This window comes from Lissotriton helveticus, chromosome 6, assembly GCF_964261635.1.
Source record: "Lissotriton helveticus chromosome 6, aLisHel1.1, whole genome shotgun sequence".
Classification (NCBI taxonomy): domain Eukaryota; kingdom Metazoa; phylum Chordata; class Amphibia; order Caudata; family Salamandridae; genus Lissotriton; species Lissotriton helveticus.
The window spans coordinates 1,839,163,129-1,839,186,561 of record NC_136067.1 but is presented as its reverse complement, the minus strand read 5'-3'; positions in this window follow the sequence as shown (position 1 = coordinate 1,839,186,561).

The following is a 23,433-nucleotide window of genomic DNA, read 5'->3' as shown; positions in this document are numbered from 1 at the left end:
ACAAGACTGTGTGTATCTGTCGGGTGTGCTTTTCTGTTTGCGGAAATAAACTTAAGAAAAGAAGAATACCCCTGGTGTGCGCCTAATTTTTGGATCCGAAAGAGCGATTATCGTAAGGGTATATATATATATATATATATATATATATATATATATATATATATATATATATATATATATATATATAACGGTACAATCCCTCCAAAGAAGAACTCAGAGGCCAAAGGGAATTTCTGGGCAAACAACACGTTTATTCCGATGTTCTCAGTGGCGGCGTATGCATTTCGGCACTCTAGCCTTCCTCAGCGCCCAACACTGTAGTATGTCCTTTACCTATTGGCTCCATCCCGTGTGAAGTACCAGCTAGCAACCAGCGCTCCTCCCCCTAATGCTGTCGGCACACCCTTGGTAGTTCTCAGTCCATAGAAGAACAGCATGTCCCAGAAGGCACTGTGTAGGCCAACCGGGAAGGTGGCGTGGGAGAGTGAGGCAAAACAGTTGGTCCGTGCTAGCAGTTCAGGTAAATAATAGGGGGAGCCTCAGATCACAAGAAAGTACACCACTGCTTACCCTTTGTCCCCTTGTACCGCTACAGCCGATATCCACAGAAACACAGCTGAGCCGGGACAGTCAAATGGAGACTACACGCCCCATAAGGGTAAAATACCTCTTGCATCCCATCTGGCCTGTGGGTCCTGGCGGTCCCGGAAATATCGATTCCTCGATCACGAAAGACGCTGGGAGCAGCGTGGTGCCAATGATTTTTCCGGACACTTGAAGTAGCAGGGCCTTCTGTACTGCGCCCCTTGGCAAGCGCAGAATATATGACGCTACAATACCTCCAAAGAAGAACTCAAAGGCCAAAGGGGATTTCAGGGCAAACAACACGTTTATTCCGATGTTCTCAGTGGCGGCGTATGCATTTCAGCACTCTAGTCTTCCTCAGCGCCCAACACTGTAGTATGTCCTTTACCTATTGGCTCCATCCCGTGTGAAGTACCAGCTAGCAACCAGCGCTCCTCCCCCTAATGCTGTCGGCACACCCTTGGTAGTTCTCAGTCCATAGAAGAACAGCATGTCCCAGAAGGCACTGTGTCGGCCAACCGGGATGGTATATATATATATATATATATATATATATATATATATATATATATATATATATATATATATATATATATATATATATATATGCCACAAAACTCACACCTCGAACAGTTGCTTGAACTAACTAAGGACAAGCGTAGACCCAGGTTTGGTGCTGATTTTATTTTATTCAGAAACACTACCAGCCGCCATCACAACGCGTTTCGGAAGATCCCTGCCTTGAACACATGACAACATTGATGTGTACCAACTCCATTTTTAAAGTGACAGTGCATTCATAAACATGGAAAACATACTAGTAATTTAGTAAGGGCTCAAATGCTTTCTTTTTTCATTTCAACACCACAAAGTTCCAATATTATGTATAAATACATTTTTTGAAAAAGGAAAAATTCTAAAGTGATACTTTGTGCCATTGTTAATCTCCACAACAATATGTGTAACTATTGTCTATATATCAATTAAATATGACAATTTCTAGCTCAAATGCATAGTAACTTTTTGATGCCCCTTGTTGTTTTATTATCCATGTTAATGTAAACAATTGAAAGTGATAATATGGACCCCATATACTACCCCAATGGAAAAATAATTCCCTGCTATACTACTTGCTGTGCAAACTTACAAATTATAAATTAAAATTTTTTAATTAAAAAGTGCTACTGTGGCTATTGGAAATTTACTTAAACGTATTCAACTCCTGCTGTAATTTGATGGACTTAGACTCTAAATATTGCCACTCCAGATTTATGTGCAAAAAACAGCATGTGAAAATTACCTATTGATTTCTTGTATCGGAGGTTTCAAACAGAAAAATAGAAATTGGTATTGATAAATGATTCCCACAATTATAGATATGATCTTTCTAAAATCTAACATAAGTACTTAATAAATAAATACATATATTAAATATAATAAAAATCACATAAATACAATTCATTCATCATAAAAATTCCTGTAGAAACCAACAATATTAAAAGTATTCATAATTAATAATTAGTTTAAATGATTCATTCAATGTTTCATGATTTTCAGAGTGCAAAAGTAGTTGTAAGACTTTGTTGATTCTAAATTCCTGTTTGTAAGCCATTAAAATCTTCTCAGTGCAATACTTTTGGAGTTAATATCAGAATAGAGAGCAGGGATGTTTTTACTCTGAGTAGGGATATAGGTCCTCACTCAAATTTAGCCCGTTCTGCTGTTTTGTGTTGAACTGCAATATGTGGTGGATTTCCAGACGTCTTGGTTTCCCTTCCCTACCACCTCCTCTTCTTTGGATGGGAACAGTGTCAATTACATAGTACTTCAATTCTTTTAAATTCCCACCATGGTGTTCCTTGAAGTGCCGTGCTACTGGGCAATTCGGGTCATTGTTAGTTATAGCCCTAATGTGTTGTAACACCCTTTTGTGTGCTGCCAACTTGGTGCTCCCGATATACATTAAGTTGCAGCTACATTCTAGCACATATACTACAAATTCACTTCTACATGTTAGGTGGTACTTGACCATTTGAGGTTTTTCCACTAAAGGCTGTCAGGAATAAAGTTTTGTTACGCCCATAGTTACAGGCCTTACAACTCATTTGAAAAATCCCTTCCTGGCCGTAAGCCACCCGGCTTCTTCCTTGTACTCTGGACTACTTTTGACCAGTATATCGGCAATGGATATTGATTTCCTAAATGTTATCAAAGGGAATTCTGGGAACGAGCTGCCTATAACGGGATCGTCTTTGACTATTTGCCAATTGCGCTGACTATTCTTGCGCAATTCCTTTTGCTGTCGGCTAAAGTTCAAAATTTGTCTAGCAGGATCTCCAGAAACTGGCAGGCTTTTCTCTACCATGTTGCACGACAGATCCCTGTCCTGCCACAAATGCTCCCTCACAATTATCCTGGACTTCCTGATAGCTATATCTATGGTTTTGGCACTGTATCCTCGTTCAATGAAGCGTACCTTGCTTTCCTGCTGATGTTTGCTACTTATCCTCCGCAACCTCAGCATCTCGCCATAGGGGATGCTGTAAATTAAATGTAGAGGGTGTGCGCTTGTTGCATGGAGCAACTTATTGCCAGCAGTTTCTTTACGAAACAGGGATATAAAAATGTTACAGTTGTCTATAGTAACCTTGACGTCTAAAAAGGGGACACTGTAATTGCTTATACAGGACGTAAATTTTAAATTCACATTATTTACATTGATACATTCAATAAACTCTTCAGCTTCCTTCACTGTCCCATTCCAGATAATAATCAAGTCATCTATATATCTTAACCAAGACACCACCTTTTCTTTCTATGTGTCATGATATTGCTTCCTGATGACCAGCTCCTCCCACAACCCATAAACAGACAGGCGTAGCTGGGGGAGAAGCTGGACTCCATCGCACCACCCTGAACCTGTCAGAACATTTGTTTAAAAAAAAAAAAGAATATATATATATATATATATATATAATATATATATATATATATATATATATATATATATATATATATATATATATATATATATATATATATATATATATATATATATTACCTACTGGCGGTCGCCAGTAGGTAGTTATAGTTAGGACCTAGTTTCCATAGGAAATCTGCAACATTCTATTGGGAATAACTTTGGCCCTGGTGGACGAATGTTTGCGAATTTCTCAAAGAAGATGGCTAGGTCCGCTGCGCTCATTCTGTGAAAGTTTGGGGGAGATTCGTCAAGTGGGGGCTGAGATAAAAGGGGGGTCCCAAAACGTGTTTTTCCCATGTTATTTTCCATAGGACGTTTAGACACGGCTACAGCTCGAACGGCTGAATGGATTTATAAGAAATTTGGTAGAAAGGTAGAGTGTGGGTCGCAGATCACGCTTTTGTTTAAATGGTGTAAATCCGTTTAGTAGTTGCTGAGAAAATTAAAGTTGAAATCAGTTATATATCTGTAGGCGCGCACGGGTGCGCGCACCTATGCGGGTGTGCGCGAGCGGCATTGTGATTTGCTGTTTAACGTCTGTCAACATTCGATTCGGAGGAAATCAGGAAGTGTTGTCCGCCATTTTGTTAGTGCGAGTGAATATATAATACAGAACAAAGGGTTAGTACATGGAAAGGGGAGAAGGTAGCGATTGTCTGGCCGGGTAGGTTTTCTCAGGGGGTGTAGTATGGACCCTGAACGCAAAAAGATAATTTTTTTTTTGTGAAAAAAGTTGCGGGGTGCGCGCACCAGGTCGCGCACCACTATTTACAAGACTGTGAAAAACTATAGTGGAGAGAATGCAAAGGGAGTAGGGTGGAGACTGTTTGAGTTCGTAGGTTTATTGAGGGGTTTATTAAGGATGTCGAAAGTCTAAAAGTAGGTTTTTTTTTGCAAAAAAGTTACGAGGTTAGCGCACCCGGTCGCGCGCGGCGAACAAAAAACATAAAGAAAGATGTAGATAAATTACAAGTTTGAGTGTTTAGATGTAAGGTGGCTCTTAAAAGAGCCGTTGCATTAATTGATTTTTTTCTGCACTTATAAGTAAGTTCCAATGCAGAGTCTCATGTTACAGAGGAAAATTCTATTTCCCTCATCCGTGAAATGAACATCATCTCTCCGATAGATGCCTTCCATGTTGAAACGCAGGTTGTTGTTGTATATAGAACCCATGTTATATTCTCTGAGGAAAGCAGAAACAGATTTATTTACATGTTTCCTTGCTTTCTCAATCTGTGGACAACGTTGATTGGACCAATTCCATTTCTGTCTTTGGCATATATTGGAATACACCAAGACAGTTCGAGGAAAAAGTGACATCAATTGACGAAAGGTGTCTTTTAGAAGCATTTCGAGACCTACCCCTGTTAATGTGCCTAGATCATTCCCACCACTGTGCACAATTATCAGGTTAGGTTCAGGGAGATGCATAAAAGTTTTCACCAATGGTATTGATGGAGCAAGATTTCGCATCGCGACTTGCTCGATTCATGAACCTCGATTTTGTCATAACCTCATAACAAATGTACGTTATTATTAATATCTTTATTTTGGATATGCGTGAAAGGTAGCGAAGCTTGCCTATGTATTCTACTAATACGATTAATCCTCGTCCCTAAAATGGCCGCTGCTTGGCTTTTCGTTTCTGCGCATGCGTGAGGCATAGTCAGCTGACATGACGCAGTCAGAATTCGAGAGGGAAAAGGTGCGCATGCGTAATAGCAATAACGTGCTAAAGCTTTGTGCTGCTGCTCCTGTGATGTTATTCGTTGCACTTATTCACTAATGCATAGTATATTTTTATAATGATGAAACTAAAGTACGAACTTATAACATGTAATACATTCATTTATTTCTATGTATTCATTTGTTTTCGCTTACTTTTCATGTATCCTCGACACTGAGGGGTAACGGGGCTGGGGAGTCCATCTTGGAGGGTATTTCTGCGCAGAATCAGCCGTGGTGCGGTGACATTGAAACCAAGCCAAAGAAGGTTGATGCCAGAGCCAGCATGGGAACGTGCACCTTCACCCAGCCAAGGCATCATGATTGTATTCTATTGTATCAAAATGTATTCTTTCCATTGTATTCTCTGCGACTTCTCGTGGGAACCCCAATCTTGCTAGGCGGCACCCTAGGATGCTAAGTAGGGCTTGTAATAGTCTGTTCTGATTGGTGTGTTAACCAAATCCTACCTTAGGACCAATCGAAATTGGGGATTCTGACACTTTGCAACATTTGAGGGGTGGTACCCTGTCCCAAAACAGTATATCTACCCTGGGTTCACCTAGGGAAATTGTCCGACTTGTCTGAATAGCTGACCTGTCACTGACCCAACGCACTCAATAGGTGACTTGATACAGAGCGCTGCGGAGCACTCTGACCGAAATTGACCATAGACTAAGGTTTTACTAAACCTTAAAAGTGCTGGCGGAGCACTTTGCTGGGAGTTCGCTGACCCAATCGGGGTCCTGACTGATAGCTGCAGAGAGGGTGGAGCGCAGGCGTTGCTTCCAAACTGCGGGTGCTGGTCGTGTCCTGGTGGTCCTGTCCTGATCCTAATCTGAGGGTTTCCTGTCCTGTCCTGGGTGTCCATTCTGCACCTGCTGTCCATTGAGGGGTATCCTTCCTTGAGGGTTTCCTGTCCTTAACTGACCCGTGGCCAGGGTTTGGTTTTTCACACCAGTCTAGGTAAATATCGCTCTAAATCTCTTGAAACTGCACCTTTCTATTTTTCTGTCTTTGCTTCAATAAAGACATATCTTTGCATATGATAAGTTTTCCATGCTTTTTCCGCAACTCATTGCATCTCATGAAACGTATGCATTTATTTTCATAGCATGTTCCTATGTTACCTTTCCTTTTTACAAATCATTTTTTCCATTTACAGTTTATAACTTGTTAGATGTGTTCTATAATTTTCTCTCACTAAACTGACTGAAGAGATTTTCTGAAGTCATAGCGTGTCCTATTTCTCACGTTAACTGAACTGTTTAGTTTTCTAAGTTTTCCCATTCCATAGCATAAATGATACTTGCCCTAGTTTTGCTTCATCACCCATGTCCACTCTTACATGATAGTTTTACTAGCTTAGCAGGTTCCCAGTCGCATTTCTCTTGAATCCAAAATGTTTTGTTATCTTGCTTACTGACTGTCTGCTCAAATGTAAGTTGGATTTTCACACTGATTTGAACTTTATATAAACTTTATAAAACTTCTAGTTGTCCGTGGTCATTTTATGAAAGTAAAGTCATTTATTGAAGAGTATATTATTTTTGCTGCCTTTCCTTTTACAGCTAGCTCCCTGATCCATTGTGGTCATAGGTACCCGTAACGGTGGATGGTAAGTCGGGTACACTAGAAATAATCGAAAGGAATCCCACAATTATTGGTAGTAGATTGTGACGTCATCCGATCAATGTATCTGGTGATTTGAAATATATGGGCCCGAAGCCGGAAGTGGCGAAATTTTTGGTCGGGTGACCCGCGATCTCTAGCAGTAATTTTCTGGTAGCAGAGTTATGGTTAGGGAATAGCTAAAAGTTAGGCAGGACTAGTTAGTCTAGCTAAGTCGGAAGCTGCTAGTATTGATGCTGCTATAAGAGCAGGCACTTCAGGAGAACTGATCACTCACTTGAAATGTTTGCTTTGAAAAATTATGAAATGTTTTTAAGTGTTTTTCTTATTGTTATATTGATATATGTATTAACCCATTCATTCGTAATTGTTATATGTTGTTAGGAATCCCCGGGGAATTGAATAGCGAGTGGTGAATAGAATCCACTTGCTTTGAGGTCACTGGCTTTCAAGGAAAGTTGGTGCAGGTTAGGCAGAACTGGAAGCACTAACTAGGGTTTTTTCTGAATGTATGATTGAATAAATGTTAGTGACGAGGTCCATTGGCAAAATTCCTATTGTGGCGTAACCTAGTAAGGGTCACATCGGAAGAGTAGCAGGTTCATCGGAGCTTGGGTGAAAGCAAAGGGGCTCGCTGGGGAAACCTTATTCTCGGATATATCCCGGTAAAGTGGATGAGTCTAGGGGAGTAACAGGTTCTCCGATGCTAGAGTGAAGGGTAGGCAGAGAAGATCTATCAGTAGTGTATGAAAAGTAAATGGAAGTAGTTTACTTGCAGTAACACAAATATTTCCTGTCTAGACACTTGAGCACAGTGGCGAATGTGTATTCGTTGTTAAATAACCAAGCACTAAGCACTTTAGAAAGAAAGTTTCCGTTACCTTGTGAAGGAGGGAGTCAGTCGCGAAGCCGCTCTGACCTCACTCTATGCCGCGCTGGGATTGGTAGACGCAGCGGGCTGGTAGTGGAGCTGGAATTGTAAGGGAGGGGTGAGCGCCGGAGCGTGGGAACTGTCTCACGAAGGGGCCGCGCACCCATTGGCCGAAATTATTTGAACTCGTGCACCCCATTGGTCGCACGGAATTACAAGACGCATTCTGATTGGGAGTAATTTTGTAAACAAAATTAAGCTTAGGAATCGTATGCGGCACCCATACAGACCGCATACTAGACCCGATCCGAGAGATTTGGGATTTCAGAGAGATCAGTTTAAAGGCATAAAGCAATCAATCAATCAATCAGTGACACTTATAGAGCGCGCTACATACCCGTAGGGTCTCAAGGCGCTGGGGGGGGGGGGGGTGCCGCTACTGCTCGAACAGCCAGGTCTAAAGCACGACATTATGTACGGAAACAAGCGAAAGTTGTCCCTTGTAAATAAAGTAAAGAATTATTTCAAGAAAGATAAGCAGATTAAAACTAGAGAAGGTGTTGTAATTCCACCACCAAATACTCCCGCATCTTTCATGATGTTCGATAAAGGGTACAATACCTGTGTATGGTTGGAAAATTGGGCGGAATACACAAAAGATGACGGAGTGTTGGCTTTTCCGTTAGACGGAACATTTAACAGCAGGATTCTATTTAATTTGAGAACCCGAATGAATGATTTACATCCCAGACCTAGGTTAACGCAGTATGAAGCACTAGAGGAATGGGAGATTGAGGCTTTTGAAAGGGACAAGCCCCGATTGGATAAAGGATTGACAAAATGTTATCCAAAACTGAAGCAAGAAGCCCGAGCCCAAAAGATGAAACAGTGGAGGCAGAGTATGATTGTTGAGGGACTATTTCCCATGATGCCAGCAGAAGATCCTCCTGGGGGGGGAAAAAGGACAGAGAAATCCAAACACTGGGGGCCCCTCGGAGAATCAGATGACGAATTATTAGAGGACATATGCATGAGAAGTCCGCCTCCTTATAATGAAGGACACCGACCTTCAAGTGCAGGGGATATTCCCAGGAGATCTCTACAAAGGGAAGAGGTCAGGTCCGCAAGTGTAGGAGGGGATTATCCAATTCCTCCTTATACTGAGAGTCTAGGACCCGTAGAAACCAGAAGTATTTGCCCAAGGAGACCAATTGTTGGGGAGATGGGATATTCACGTGAAGGAGATTTTTGCTCTCGTCCCCCCTACGGAGGTGAAGTGAGGTCCTTAGGTTCAGGAATGCCGTTATTAAAGCCACAGGATGAGGAAGATCCGAGAATTCTAGGCACAGGAAGTTTGTTCCAAAAACCTAATTATGGCGGAGGACCGAGTGAGACACATCCCACTGCCCCGAGTTATGCTCCCACTCTAACCCCGCAGGTGTTACATGACAAATCTTTGGACAGGTTATTAGAAGAGAAAGAGCGAGAAGCACTAGCAAAGCAGAGAGCTGAGATAATACAGAAAATGTCACAGCTAAATACAAGTCCTGAAGCCTTAACCATCCCAGTAACTATCGGACCAGTGGTTCCGTTGTATGGGGACCGTCAAGGGACTCCGAAAACTCCAGTAATTACTCCTGTCATTGCACCGATCAGACCAGAACCCTTAATTGTAGATGACCAGACAAGCGAGTGCGAGTCGGAGGTCTCGCTGCTAGATCTGCCCGTTAGAAGTGCCGGAAAAAGGATACAGAAAAGACATAATCCTTTTAATGCGAGGGAAATTCAAATGGAATCGACCTCAGGTACTAAGAGTGTCACATTGGTGACTCCTGAAGAAATCGAAAGATGGAGTCAAGAATTTGAAAAACAAACGTCCCCAACGAAACCTTTAGATCTCTACAAGCTGAGAATAGAAATAGAGGAATTGATGGCAGGAAACGTAGGATTAGACAGGTTAAATACCTACTCCGAAGACGAAATGCTGTTTATCTGCAAAAGTCTCACCCGAAATACTCGAGTACTTCATGAAAAACTGACAGACACTGCTGCTAGCATGGGAATAGATATTTCAAAATAGAAACCTCTGCAGAAACCATACAGAGCAGATTTCTCAGACAAGGATTTGGAAAACTTGAATGTTTCTGGGAAGAAAGCACAGGTCAAAGAGCTATTGACAGTATTACAAAAATGGGGAGATGTGGAAAGATGGAAAGCCAGATGGGTCAAGAAAAAGGATGAGGCCAGGTCTAGCAAGGCAACTCCCGAATTTGTTCTAAAGGAAGCTGACAAACCAGAACAGTTATGTCCTATGCATGAAGTACCAGATGGAAAATATGTACACGTTCCATGGTCCAGAAAGGATATTGTATCCTTTACTAATGATTTTCCGAAATTACGAGAAAAGCCCGTGGATTGGTATAGGCAGGTAGAAAGATTCGTAAAGGTGCAAAAATGCCTGTGGAAGGACCTGGATGGGTTCTTCGACATAGTGGTCCCTGTAGATCTATGAACCGAGTGTAAAATAGCCATAGCTTGGCCTAGTGAGGAATACACGAGAGATGAAAAAACAGGAGAACCATCAAAGGAAGTAATGAGAAAATATGAACAGGTAATTCAGCATCTGAAACTAAAAGTGCCCGCAAAGGAAACTGATTGGACCAAGATAGATAGAACCACGCAAGAAAGAGACGAGACAGTGCATTCCTTTTATGAAAGACTGTTGCAGGTGTTCAAAACATACAGTGGTATAGATAACATCGAGATGAAGGATATGACACACTTCATTTACAGGTTTGTAAACGGTTTAAGGCCCGAAATCTGTCAATGGATAAAGGATAATAAAATATGTTGGCATACTAAAAAGATAGATGAGGTCCTGCGGTACGCAAAGTACTGTGAGGACGAGATGGCAGAAAAGAAAAAGGCTCTCAAGGAAAAGGTTATGTGGGCTCAAGTGAAGCTCGCAGAACAGCAGGAAAAGCAGTTAAACAAGATGAACAAAACTACCCCGAACCAAAGCACTGGGGGTGGGGGTGGAGGAAAGCCTAGACCAAAAATGAGTAGAGAGGAAGCTAAGAAAAAATTTCCTTGCCATCAGTGCGGGGAAATTGGACACTGGAGAGACGAGTGCCCCTATTTACAAGATGATAATGCCCAAACACCTGATTTAATTCCACAGACGCAGAATGAAAAACAAAGAAAGACCCAGCAGCAGGTAAAAACGATCCAAGTGCCCAGAGCGCCAAAACCTATTTTTAAAGGAAAATCACCACAGGGTGATGACGTAGAAATCTGGGGAGGGAATGAAAATAGAAATGCAGCAACTTCGCAGTATTTGTTGAACGACACTTTCTTCTGTGACGACCAGTACTGACGGGGCCTGAGAGGGGAGGACGAGGAGTGCGTACTTGGCGCTTCCTTGCCGGTAGACCAGTCGGGACCATACATTGAAGGAAAGGTTGATGGAAATGATGTCACCTTTCTGTTGGACACTGGTGCTACCCGTTCTACTGTGAGAACAGTGGACGTTCCAAACCTACCCCTCTCGGGAGAAGCCATCCAAGTAGTGGGTGTATCTAATCAATTGATTAGTACACCTGTTACCGAGCCCATGGAGATCTCAATTGGAAATTTCAAACAAATGCACAGATTTGTTGTCTGTGATACCAGTCCGGTAAACTTACTGGGACGTGATTTGCTGTGCAAAATGAATTGTACCATCTTTTGCACACCAAAGGGCGTCGAAATTCAAACTGCAGACGAAGACGGTATCTACAAGCTAATGTTAATTAGACCTGACTCAGAAATAAAACGACTGACTATACAGGACTGACCTGAAGAACTCCAACAGACAGTGAAGCCAGAAGTGTGGGACTTTACAGGAAAGGATGTGGGATTAATGAAAAACGTAGACCCCATACAAATAGCCATGAGAGAAAATGCAGTGTACCCCAATACCAAGCCTTACCGAATGAGCGCAGAAGTGAGAGCAGGTGTTGCCATTGAAATACAGAAATTGCTAGAAGCAAACATAATACAGGAAGTAATGAGTAGCCAGTGTAACTCACCCATTATGGGCATCAAAAAGCCTCATGGCAAGTACAGAGTAGTTCAGGACCTAAGAAAGGTAAACAAGATAGTGGTTCATTGCTGCCCTATTGTCCCGAACCCAGCCGTGATCCTGTATCAGATTCCCTGGGATGCTGAATGGTTCACTGTGATAGACCTATGTCATGCATTCTTTTCGATTCCATTGCACCCAGACAGCAAATTTCTTTTCTCATTTGCTTTCAACAGTCACGTGTATGTCTGGAATAGGGTCCCCCAGGGGTACACAGAGAGCCCCTCTATCTTTAATCAGATCTTGAAAAAATGTCTTGAAACTTTAGTCTTACCTGGAAAGTCCGTTTTGGTCCAGTACATTGACGACCTATTGGTGGCGTCCAAAAGTCATGGGGACTGCGTGGTTGACACCATTGCCCTACTAAATCACCTGAGTGAAAAGGGACATAAAGTGGCCCCTGAAAATTTACAGTTCTGTTCGAAATCAGTGAAATATCTGGGACACCAGATAGAAAAAGGCATCAGAAAAGTTACCTCAGAGAGAGTCAGAATAATTCAAAATATGCAGTTACCCCGTACTCAGAAAGAAATCAGAATGTTCCTCGGAGTTGTAGGTTACTGCAGGCAATGGATTGTGGGATTCGCAGCCCTTGCAAAGCCCTTGATTCAGATGACAAAGAGAGGAGCGAAAGACCCAGTTGAATGGAATGACGAGAGCTTGACAGCTTTCACAAAATTACGAAATTGTCTGTGTACAGCTCCTGCTCTAGGGATGCCTGATTACTCCAAAGAGTTTGGCCTATTCTGTGACACTCGTGACAATTGTGCATTATCAGTCCTGACTCAGGAACATGGCACGACCAGAAGGCCTGTGGCATATTTCTCTGCCACTTTGGATCCAGTGGCTGCTGGATTACCTGGATGTCTGAAAGCAGTAGCTGCAACATGCACCAGTTTAGAACAAAGTGAGTCCATTATCATGGGACATCCTGTAACTGTGTATGTTCCACATGCAGTTGTGATTCTATTGACCCGAACAAAAACTCAGTATCTCACCCCTAGTCGGCTGACTAAATATGAGAGGATTCTCATGGGTGCTGCAAACATTGTCATCACCAGATGCAATATTTTAAACCCCGCCACTCTACTCCCTGAATCAATGGTAATGGAAGGTAAGGGAGATGATGAGCATGACTGTATTGATCTGACAGAGTTCAATACTAAACCTCAGCCAGACATTAAAGAAACTCCTTTGCCTGTGCATGATGAGGAATGGTTTGTGGATGGTTCGTGCCTGAGGCATGAACTGGGGGGCCTAAGTGCTGCCTATGCTGTGGTCACTTTATACAAAATTGAGGAAGCAGCTTATTTATTTGGAGTAAAGTCTGCACAAGTAGCCGAATTGATCGCTCTGATTAGAGCTTGCAAATTGGGAAAAGACAAAAGAATAACAGAGTATACTGACAGCCAGTACTGTTATGGGGTGGTGCATGACTTTGGCCAGTTATGGCTACAAAGAGAATTCCTGACTTCATCAGGTACCCCCATTCGAAATGGAAAAGTGGTTCAAGACCTTTTAGAGGCAATCCAGTTACCAAAGGAATTGGCAGTGGTCAAATGTGTTGCTCATAAGAAGGGCCTTGACCCTGTATCTTTGGGAAACGATTTTGCTGATTGGGTGGCAAAACAATGCGCCATGGAACAGATGCAAATAAATCCGAAGCGGGGTGGGACTGGAAGCAGCTGCCAACTTAGGATGTTTGAAGAAGTGCCTACATGGGATGAAGTGAGAGAATGGCAGCATGTGACGCCCTGGGAGGAGAAAGAGAAGTGGAAGGAAGAAGGTTGTAGACCAAGACGTGAGGATGGTGTCATTGTGGGCCCAAATGGTATGGCTGTGTTACCCAGACAACTACTTGCCCCAATGGCCAGACTGATACATGAAGGATCACACATTGGTAGGGATGCCATGGTTCTGGTATTTCAACAGACTTGGTACAACAAGAAATTCAGGAAGGTAGCAGAGTCCCTTTGCCAGAGGTGCTTGCCATGTCAGCAGTTCAACGCTGGCAAAAGAACAGTAGTTGAACTGATGAAAATTGGGAGATCAGGGGGTCCCTTTGTGAGAATACAAATTGATTTCATTACCATGCCACGATGTGAGGGAAAAAGATATGTCCTTGTCATTATCTGCCTATTTTCAAAGTGGGTGGAAGCTTACCCTGCCACACATTGTGACGCCATAACAGTAGCCAAGCTTCTACTAAAAGAATTGATACCTAGATTCGGGGTTCCAGTCTTTATTGATTCAGATAGAGGCACCCATTTTCAGAATGAAATTTTGGCCCAGCTTTGTAAAGCATTCGGGATCACTCAAAAGCTGCACTGTGCATATCATCCAGAGGCTTCTGGAGTGGTAGAACAAATAAATGGCACCATCAAGAATAGATTGGCAAAAATATGTGATTCTACTGGCCTAAACTGGATAAATGCCTTGCCTCTTGTTCTGATGGGACTCAGAAGCATTCCAGATCGGAGAACAGGCCTGAGCCCCCATGAGATCTTGATGGGAAGAGTGATGAGACAAGCATGGGTACCAGGATACAAACTGTCAAGCATTTCTGATGATTTGGTACTTGAATACTGCAAGCAACTGGGTGATCAAGTGCGTTCTATCTCTCGCCAGATTGGGGCAGACACCGTCGCCAACCCGACAACACCAGTTCACAAATTGGTTCCTGGTGACTGGGTTAAAATAAAGAAGCACACTCGTTCAAGTTGCCTTGCACCAAGGTGGGGGAAAAAGCGGCAAGTAATCCTGGTAACGACAACTGCTGTAAAGTGCGCCGGCGTTCCCAAGTGGATCCATGCCAGCCATACCCAGAAGGTGATAACCGACGAGGAGCCTGGAGCAGAAGGTCGTCCAGCTGAGGGGTCTGCAGATGTTGGTCCTGAAGTAGCTGACGACAGACGACCGAGCACCAGCCCAGCTGAGGGTCCCACAGACGTTGGCCTGGAGGTAGCTGATGACGCGCGGCCAAGCACCAGTACTGCTGAACATCCAACGGAGGCTGGTCCAGAAGTAGCTGATGACGAGCTGCCGGGAATCTGGCCAGAGGATTGGATACCCATAGTCGATCTCTCTGGAGATCCACTCAGAACAAGAGAGCGAATAAGAGAAGACAGAGAGTGGAATAGTGAGGTCGAGCAAGGCACAGGCGAAGACCCTCAGATCATTGAGATTCACATCAAGTCTGAGGACGAAGAAGAAGGTCAGACAGGGACAGATCAGGTGATTGACACACCTGCACTAACTCCTGAAATCGAAAAGGGACAGACTAGAAAAAGTGTAATAGTTCGAGCAGAAGAAAATCAAGGGATCGAAGTGCTTGAACAGGATCAGTTAGAATTAGAAGAACGTGTTCAGGACAAAGAAATAGAGTCATTCAAAAACAAAAATTCACCTGAACAAGGCCAGCTTAGTAACCAGGCAGAAGAAATAGATACAAGACCTGGGACTAGTCAGACAGGAAGGGAAGAAACAGAAATTGAAGTGCCACAAACAAGTGAAAATAAAAGGACGTTAAAAGAAAGTCAGATCGCAGTGCCAGCCAAAAGACTAAAGAAAAAGAAGCACATTGAGCCAAGGTATGTTAAGAGACTGAAATTAAGAATAAAAACAGTCCAAGAGAAACTGGGAGATATAAGAAAAAGTCGCCGAATTGCAGAAATACCTGAAGATAGCTCCAAGAGAAGGAGTGAGCGAATAAAAAGACAAAACGAAAAATATCAGGATCCGGAGTGGACCTACTTAATCTTGGAAAATTTTGAGGAACTTGACATCACTGACGAAAGTGACGGAGAACTGGTTGCTGAGGACTCTGAAGAAGAGGAAGACGAGCTCACCTGAGGTTGCACAGAGTAAGCTATCTGTGTAAACTTACAAAGAGGGGTTGAGAAATTTCTTCTGAGCCAAAATGTCTGAGTCAAGAACGAATGGAAGGCCTAGTTGCAGTTGTTGCAAAACATGCTGCAAAGTATGTATATGTAGTATAGTTATAGTTATATTAGTTTGGATAGGACTAACAGTGTTCATTCCCTTTATGGTTAGTAAAAATACTAATATTTCCCCTACACAGATTACTGACCCTGAAGAACTGACAACACGAAGTGTAGAAAGACGTGAGAAAGCACTCAGACAAACAAAACGAGACTTAGATGCATCAGATGAGGAAGGACTACACTACCACGGAGTTAGGAATCAGACGCATTCAAATGTTTTCGCAAACTTATTAGTACACTATGTAGAGACTATGGAGATAGAGGATTGCTATGTCTGCATGAAGCTACCTACCTCTGTAGCTGAAGGCGTGACATACCATCACTTGCCCCTGACATATGGAATTTCCTGTAGTATTTTAGCAAGCTTATTTTACAAAAGAGGACCGTTACAGTACTATTACTCTAACAATGACGTGATCTTTTCTGAACTTCCCATTCGTGGAAATCTGAATCCTGTACATACCAAAAGTGACGTAATATGCTATATGGGAGACTACTTTTTGACTATAGGCAATATAGACATAGCTGAAGCACATAGAGACAACTTGACCTGTTCATTGCATGAACAAGAGAAAATATTTTTAAACATGGCAGAGAAGAGAAGGGAGAGTTTCCAAAGAAAGGCTAATGACAAAAGGCAGAAAGCACCTAAATGGGCTGAGAACATGGAAAGCACCTCAACTGGCGGGGCGGGACCTGCTCTGTTGCTGGATTTCGAAAAGAAAGGGAAACTCTGTCTTCACCGCGAGAAGACTGATTATTATAATAACATTTTCATTGGTTCCAGTCAATGTGAGCACAATTACAAGGTAATTGGAGGTTGGGGATTCAAAAATGGGTCAGAGCCTGTGTTTCCTGGAATTTATTATATATGTGGAGACAAGGCTTATTTCAAATTGCCGGATCACTGGTATGGAAGCTGCTACTTTGGCATTGTCTTCCCGAAAATATACCATGTGAATGAAATTGCTGGAAACAATGAAAACACTAATGGCTTAGTGCGTAGTAAAAGAGAAAGTGTAGGTGAAATAATGGGTAGTATTTTTAGTGCACTGATACCTGGAGTGGGAGTGGTTCTGAACACTCATAGAATTTGCAAATTATCCACAGTAGTGGATGTGCTGTCTATTGATACAGCTCATGGATTTCTGCTGGTCAATACCGAAATGGTTGCGATCAGATCAATGGTTTTGCAGGACAGACTTGCTCTTGACACCTTATTAGCAAAAGAGGGCTGAGTCTGCCGGATGTTGAAGGCGCAACATTGTTGCACTTACATTCCGGACAAGAGCGTGCAGCTCAAAAGATATGTGAAAAACATTATTAATTTGGAAAGGGAACTCAAACCACTCGAGGTTGACAGTGCCTGGAGGAGACTAGTTGATGGTCTCTCAAATGTAGGTCATTGGTTTGCTAACTTAGGTAGAAGCTTATTGTTCAAAGTACTGATGCCAATTGGAATTATAGGTCTTATCCTATTTTTCATATTCGTCTGTTGTAAATGCCGAAGACATACTAAGAAGTATCAGGTGAATGCAAGAGGAGTGAAACGGAATGCGGATGAGCTTGAATTGGAGGAAATGAATAATCAGATTTACAAAAGGGTGAAAAATTCTCACCCTACCAAAAATGAGAAGGAAAAACTGAATCGCATGTTGGAAGAGATAGAGTTGTACAAAGTATGAAAGAAAGTTGGCATCTGGTTCCATTTATGTGTGATGATAGTAAATATCATCAAAGAGGGGATTGATAGAGCAAGATTTCGAATCGCGACTTGCTCGATTCATGAACCTCGATTTTGTCATAACCTCATAACAAACGTACGTTATTATTAATATCTTTATTTTGGATATGCGTGAAAGGTAGCGAAGCTTGCCTATGTGTTCTACTAATACGATTAATCCTCGTCCCTAAAATGGCCGCTGCTTGGATTTTCGTTTCTGCGCATGCGTGAGGCATAGTCAGCTGACATGACGCAGTCAGAATTCGAGAGGGAAAAGGTGCGCATGCGTAATAGCAATAACGTGCTAAAGCTTTGTGCTGCTGCTCCTGTGATGTTATTCGTTGCACTTATTCACTAATGCATAGTATATTTTTATAATGATGAAACTAAAGTACGAACTTATAACATGTAATACATTCATTTATTTCTATGTATTAATTTGTTTTCGCTTACTTTTCATGTATCCTCGACACTGAGGGGTAACGGGGCTGGGGAGTCCATCTTGGAGGGTATTTCTGCGCAGAATCAGCCGTGGTGCGGTGACATTGAAACCAAGCCAAAGAAGGTTGATGCCAGAGCCAGCATGGGAACGTGCACCTTCACCCAGCCAAGGCATCATGATTGTATTCTATTGTATCAAAATGTATTCTTTCCATTGTATTCTCTGCGACTTCTCGTGGGAACCCCAATCTTGCTAGGCGGCACCCTAGGATGCTAAGTAGGGCTTGTAATAGTCTGTTCTGATTGGTGTGTTAACCAAATCCTACCTTAGGACCAATCGAAATTGGGGATTCTGACACTTTGCAACATTTGAGGGGTGGTACCCTGTCCCAAAACAGTATATCTACCCTGGGTTCACCTAGGGAAATTGTCCGACTTGTCTGAATAGCTGACCTGTCACTGACCCAACGCACTCAATAGGTGACTTGATACAGAGCGCTGCGGAGCACTCTGACCGAAATTGACCATAGACTAAGGTTTTACTAAACCTTAAAAGTGCTGGCGGAGCACTTTGCTGGGAGTTCGCTGACCCAATCGGGGTCCTGACTGATAGCTGCAGAGAGGGTGGAGCGCAGGCGTTGCTTCCAAACTGCTGGTGCTGGTCGTGTCCTGGTGGTCCTGTCCTGATCCTAATCTGAGGGTTTCCTGTCCTGTCCTGGGTGTCCATTCTGCACCTGCTGTCCATTGAGGGGTATCCTTCCTTGAGGGTTTCCTGTCCTTAACTGACCCGTGGCCAGGGTTTGGTTTTTCACACCAGTCTAGGTAAATATCGCTCTAAATCTCTTGAAACTGCACCTTTCTATTTTTCTGTCTTTGCTTCAATAAAGACATATCTTTGCATATGATAAGTTTTCCATGCTTTTTCCGCAACTCATTGCATCTCATGAAACGTATGCATTTATTTTCATAGCATGTTCCTATGTTACCTTTCCTTTTTACAAATCATTTTTTCCATTTACAGTTTATAACTTGTTAGATGTGTTCTATAATTTTCTCTCACTAAACTGAATGAAGAGATTTTCTGAAGTCATAGCGTGTCCTATTTCTCACGTTAACCGAACTGTTTAGTTTTCTAAGTTTTCCCATTCCATAGCATAAATGATACTTGCCCTAGTTTTGCTTCATCACCCATGTCCACTCTTACATGATTAGTTTTACTAGCTTAGCAGGTTCCCAGTCGCATTTCTCTTGAATCCAAAATGTTTTGTTATCTTGCTTACTGACTGTCTGCTCAAATGTAAGTTGGATTTTCACACTGATTTGAACTTTATATAAACTTTATAAAACTTCTAGTTGTCCGTGGTCATTTTATGAAAGTAAAGTCATTTATTGAAGAGTATATTATTTTTGCTGCCTTTCCTTTTACAGCTAGCTCCCTGATCCATTGTGGTCATAGGTACCCGTAACGGTGGATGGTAAGTCGGGTACACCAGAAATAATCGAAAGGAATCCCACAATTATTGGTAGTAGATTGTGACGTCATCCGATCAATGTATCTGGTGATTTGAAATATATGGGCCCGAAGCCGGAAGTGGCGAAATTTTTGGTCGGGTGACCCGCGATCTCTAGCAGTATCAATTGGTGACATCTTAATCCTCTTTGGCCAATCCACGTAATTTGCACATTTGGTAAGTCAAGGTTAGAAATTCGTCTGTTTGCAGCATATTTTTCACTCCAGTGAATATAACTGTGTCCTACAAGCCAAACCTTCATTTTCAAGGGAGATGCAGTAGTACTCCGATGGGTTCTTGAAGTGGAATGGCAAGTAGATGGTGAAAGTCACGATAAAAAAGTGTATGAGGTGTGGTGTTGATGAAAAACTGAAAATGATTGGTTGATTGTTATACCTCAAGATTGAAGACTACGTTGTATGTTACTGTTTTTTTAAAACGAAATCTTCTATTGGTTGTGGAAAAAAAGAAATGTAAAAAAACAGTGGATAGGCAGGTGTGTTTGCAGGGAATTGCGCCTTATTGCTTTGATTTAGAACGTTGAGATATGAACTTTTGACCTGTGCCTTCAGCCAGGTGCAGAATGAGCTGTTACCATGGTAACAGCTAGAAAAGGCAGAGGGTGAAGGGTGACCGTTATGTGACTTTGAAAATATTGAAAGGATAACCAACTGAAATGTTAATTTGATTATGAAATTGTGCGGGAACAAATATGATTGGTTGGAGAGACATATATGAGTGTGTATTGACAGAAAATCTATGCCATTATTCTTTGGTTGCAGTGATAGAAGTATTATTGAGAGCTCCGTCAAACGGCTATCGTTTTGCTACTATCATTGTTCTACATCTTATAAAGCATTGGTAAAGGTGAGTGTATAACTGTTTGTTTTATAATGTACCGTTAAATGTGGTTTGATCACTATATTTGATTATTTGACTTACAGTGTCTAAGCAACCACATTTTTGACTTTGTTACAGTTTTATATGTTTTCAACAACTGTTCCATTTTATTACATCACTGTTTTTAAACATTGTTTCTTTGTAATTATTAATTTTAAATTACGATTAATAAATTTGATTAAGGTTAGTGGACTTCAGTCATGTTTTTATGCTATCCACTACTGTTAGGTCTATGAATTAAATGTGAGTTAGAGACGGATCTGCAACGAAATTTTGTGGGGGGGGGACGAAAAAAAAGGATTTTTTTCTAGGGGGACATGAACGTGTAATTAGTAGGTAGAGTAAAGCTGGAGGGGCTCTTAGAATGGGTAAAACAAGTGCAAGGCCTAATTAACATTCAAATGGTTCTTTATAGAGATGTGAAACGTTCAGGTGCGGCAGAGACACAGATAATGCAGGTAGAGAGAGAAATGGTAGATTATATGTGATATCGTCGACAAAAAGTGGGAATGCTTTAGGTATTTTAAACTTTAAGTTTGAGGAAAAAATTACAGTGTGGTTTGTGGCCTAGGGATGCACTGGTGGGGTTGGGGTGAGAAGCAGAGGTGTCCCAGTACAATCAAATAAAAAATTGTGACCATGAGGTTGTACACAGGTTCGTGGAGTATATGCCTTCATAAATTGATGTAGAAGACTGAATATATATAGAGGTTTCTGTGTTCCGCCGTTTGACTGTATTTTTATCTCACTCCTGCTTTCCGTATCAGTTGCTTTGTGTTATCTTAGATGTGTATGTGTGTGTATATGCGTTCAGTCTGGGCTGAGGAAGTTTGTTTTGCAGGCAGACACAGATAGTCGCATTAGAGTACTTGGCAGGTTTCGAAAATATTATTTATATAATTGAGATGGTTTTTGGAAGCGTTAGTCAGTGTATGTCGAGTTTCAGAATTACCGCTCGGTCGGCTCCACAGAGCTGAGGGTTTGTCGTGTTTAACTTCTTAGTCCCTTTGGTTTTTAGGTCTCGTGACCTACAATGCGCGCAAGCGCATTGAGGGAGCGAGAATTCAAGTGCTCAAAATCCTCGTGAAACCACGGGCTTTTTGCTGCGGTTTTCATGAAGTTCACGTGGCCACAGGCACGCGCTTTTGGGCCATAAACTTGCATTTCTCCTCCCCCTCCCCAGCCAGCTTCCCCCAGGCTGTAGCAGCACTCCTCCCACTGCACTCGGCCCCTGCTGCTTCACACCGTGTCGTATTTCTCCTCCCCCCTCCCTTTCTCTGCCTTCCCTCCGTCTTTGGATTGTTGGCACCGAGCTGCTCCGCTGCCACACAGATGCTTAGTGTTCGGCTTATCTAATTAAGCTGTGCAGGTTGGGATTGTAGTTTGCATCAGCAGCGTCCGGTGCGAACTCTTAGATAAGAAAGCGCCACTTTCTGCATCATGTATGTTAGCTCTGGCTCCTTGAGAAACCAGCGGCCATTTGTCACTGCCAGATTAAAAATAGACCCAACTCTCAGCCTTGCACGATTTATATTTAAAAAGGCACGCATAACTCTGCGGGTTAATTACATTGCCGCAGCATTGTATGAAACTGCACAGGGCGGGCTTGTTACTCAATCATCTCCCAGGATTCGTTTTGCCAACAGCCACTTCATGCACGCCCCACTCCCCCTACTCCTCCCTCAAAGCAAGACATTTCCCAAAGCCACTTCACGCGCTCCGCAGGTCATAAACCGGCCCATCTGCTCGTGAATCAGCCCACCTCCCAGTGCTGCCTGTCCTTCTTCAAAGGCAGCTTGTAACCCGAGCTGCCTTCTGCCATTGCATTCTGAACTCTTTTTAAACACTCAATCATGCCACCACCCCGTCTTGTGCGCTGGTCGCCCTTCATGTTTTATGCACTTTTGTTTTAATTTCCCCCCCTTAATTTTGTACCACCACTTCAAAGTTGTCAGAATGCTGACTCGAATCCAGTTCCCCTGCATCAAAGTCGCCCGCTCCAGCCATTACGCCAGAGCCTCTTCATTGCCCAGTTCTGCCTGATCAACCCCCCACCCCCTCCCAAATCACAGGCATAACGGGATCAGCATTTTCGTGAAGGTCACTTTATCCACTGTATAAGGAGGAAGCTCTTCAGATGGACGTAGTTGTGAATAGTCCACAATACCTTGGATGTTGCCCCAGTGCTTAATTTGTAAAATATTAAGCGCCAGGACTCTGACCAATTTTGATGTATACATTATTCCTAAACAACTGTTCTACTCATCTCTAAATTAGATGAGCAGTGCCACCAAATGGTAAACTGTTCTAAGTATGGTGTTGACCATTAGATGCCAGTGCCGAGAGCACCGATGTTCCCGCTGATTAAACAAAAGAGCTCATGTTACAGAGGTCAACACTGGCACCACGTGAGGCTCTGCTTTGTTTCCAGTTTTTTACTGCACAACCCCGATCGAAGTCATTTCGCTGGAAACACACACTACGTTAAATTGCTCATATTAACAATGGCCAGTTCATAAAATTCAACTACAGTTTATATATTGCTGACTTTTCAGCAATTCACAATATTTTCAGCCTTTTCATGGTTTCTGCCAAGCTTTGCCAGAAATACTCACATTTGTGTCACTCTGTACTTGTATACACTTCTGCTAAAATTTGATGTAACATGCATTTGTAAATGTTTCTATACTAAAACTTATTTTTTCCCTTTAGAGAAATGGCCACTCCTACACCTCTGCCACTTGTTAGGATGTTCCCTCCCCACTCGCCGCCTCAAAATAGATTCATTACTGCCTTTCACATTGCTATAGCTAAAACTTTTTCTATATGAGTATCATCCTGCAAAAACATTCAGGACTAGCAAACGGGTGCCTGGTGACCAACTTTTAAAGTTGAGCCCATAAAACAGCCCACGCTAAAAGATTTGCTTTGAAGC